We start from the raw sequence: 2,715 nt of genomic DNA, 5'->3' as shown, positions 1-2,715 counted from the left end.
GTTTGACAATAAATTGTCTTTAATTATCTAGGAAGACATCGTTTTGCGTGTGTTTCACTTCTTTTATATCAGTGTTTCATGCATATTAATTCATTTGTCTCAATTTATGTGGCAATTTTCATTTTTCGTTCAATTATGTGAAGTATAACGTTGAATTATATGACTACATCATCTCAAAGAACTCACAAGTACTAAGTAACCCGTGGGCGATCAATCAAGATTCTCCTTTTTGAGAGGATCTTTTAGTGTTTAAGCCTGAGAGTGTTTGGAGTGGACATAATTTTGTTTTGAACTTTGTTTTGTTTGTTTGTTTTTGCTTGTTTTATATGGTCTATTCACTTCATAGTGTCTACTAGCCGATATATACTCTATAGAGAGACCGCGGTCGAACCACGGGACCGAGGGGTGCCTAACACCTTTTCCTCGGTAAACAGAATTTTTTAGCCAGAATCTCTGTTCGCGAATCAGTTTTAAAGTCAGACTACTTTGAAAAAGGATTTTTCAAAGGTGACTTGGCACACCTTTGAAAATTACATATGTATTTATGTTCATAATAAGTTGCTTTTGAGATATGCAAAATTGGATTTTAACATTGTGCAAAAGGTGCATCAAAAAGAGCTTGGGGAGCTTACAAGGTACATACACTATCTTATCCTCTTAAAAAAAATGGATGAATGATATAAAGAAATATAACTTAAAATGTTTAACTACTTGAATGTATCAACAAAATCATTTTCTTATGTCTTCTAATAAATCTGAAAATACTCTTTAATTTCTTGTACTATAGGTGGTGGAAAGATCTGAATTTTTATGAGAAATTCTCATATGCAAGAGTTAGATTGGTGGAGTGTCACTTTTATAGCGTAGGAGTATACTGAGTGTCACTTTTATAGCGTAGGAGTATACTTTGAACCTGGATATAGTCGTGCAAGAGAATTGTTGACAAAAGTACTCGCCATATACACTATTATCGATGACACCTATGATGCTTATGCAACTTATGACTAACTTGGGCCTTTCACTGATGCGATTGATAGGTCAGGGTAAGTTTTTACTGCCCAAACATAATCAATCTCTTAATTTTGAGATGATTAATTTTTATAGAAATGTTATAATTAGCTTGTCATTTTGGTCCAAATTCTTAACATGCAGATGTGACAATAGGGCCATGGATTCAGTACCCCATAGTCTGAGACATACTTATCCAGCCCTCGTAGTCATTTATAATCAAATAGAAAAAAAAATTTACCAAAGAAGGTACATTGGACCGTCTCTACTATGCAAAATATGAGGTAAGCTCACTTAGATTCATTACTTTTGAATCAAACCTTAACCTCGTACGATGAATTTCATACTTGAACTATATATAAGGTCTGCAAGTTTTATACCTGAACTATCACCGGCCAACTGTTTATCAAAATATACCTCAACAGTTAATTGAGTTTCATACCTAAATTACTTTCATGATTCTTTTTCATGTCGCAAGCACGTGGAAATTGTTCTTCATAATGGATAGTGGTGAAACTTGAATGCAAGACCTTTGTCATGTAGAATTATGTGACCATCTCATCTAAAATCATCTTGGTTTTTATTTTTGATTTCCTTTTCTTCTTAGATGAAAAAGTTGGTTAGAGCTTTTTTCAAGGAAGCACAATGGTTAAATGCTGGCCACATTCCTAAATGTGAGGAGTATATGAAGAATGCAAATGTAACTACTACATGTATGATGGCTGCAACAACTTCCTTGAGTTTTATGGAGGAAACTATAGCCAAAGAGATTTTTGAATGGTTGATAAATGAGCCTTTGATTCTTCGAGCTTCGTCAGCAATCAACAGATTAAAGGGCGATATTATCGGACATGATGTAAGTACTACATTGTATTATTGCATTGTGTGACCATCTTTTTTAAAAGAATAAGATTCGCTGTTAGCAAATCAACTCATTTTTTCATATACTTAATTCATATCCTCAACACGTTGTTCACGCGGGTTTGATTCTTTTTTGATGAGTCAAACACGTTAAAAATCTTTTTGATAAAGGATGGTGGTGAGACTTGAAATCAGGATGTGTCTGTGCTCTGATACTATAATAAATTGTGTGACCATCTCATATAAAAGGCTTAAGTTATTTGAATGTATGATATATATGCAGCTCGAACGACAAAGAAAGCATATAGCTTCATTCATCAAATGCTACATGAAAGAATATGGAGCTTTAAGACAAGAGGCAAATGCAGAGGTTGAGAAGAACCTCGCTAATGCATGGAAGGACATGAACACGGAATTTCTCCATTCTACTCATGAAATGCCAATGTTTGTCCTCGAACTAGTCATAAATATTGCGCGCTCGACATATATTTTCAAAGAAAATGATTTGCAACTGCCCAAAGTGAATTTAAAGACAAGATTACCTTGTTGTTTGTTGGGCCTGTCAATGTTTGAGGATGATCAAGTGTTTAATTTGTAATAACATGTGTGTACTTCTAGTACTGAGTAAGGGTGTCAAACGGGCCGGTTAAAACTAGCCCGAACCGGCCCACATAATTAAATCGGCCCGATTTGACCCGGCCCGGTAAGCCCAAGGGATTTAGGGGTTCGGGTCCCGGTACGGTTGAGTTTTTTATTTGGGCCCGATTAACCCAGCCCGAACTCAACCCGGTTTGGGCCCGCCGGTTAATCGGACCGGCCCGGTTAAGTTTTTTTTTTTTTTTTTGA

The 2,715-nt window shown here is 35.7% G+C and overlaps 1 pseudogene; it reads left to right on the top strand.

Annotated features, from left to right (window-relative positions):
- The first annotated feature begins 14 nt into the window (after positions 1-14).
- LOC124892722 lies at positions 15-2,600 on the top strand (annotated as a pseudogene).
- The last annotated feature ends 115 nt before the right edge of the window (positions 2,601-2,715 follow it).

The sequence above is a fragment of the Capsicum annuum genome, unplaced genomic scaffold, assembly GCF_002878395.1.
Source record: "Capsicum annuum cultivar UCD-10X-F1 unplaced genomic scaffold, UCD10Xv1.1 ctg50060, whole genome shotgun sequence".
Lineage (NCBI taxonomy): Eukaryota > Viridiplantae > Streptophyta > Magnoliopsida > Solanales > Solanaceae > Capsicum > Capsicum annuum.
The sequence above is the reverse complement of the archived record's forward strand: the minus strand, read 5'-3'. Positions and strand labels throughout refer to the sequence as shown.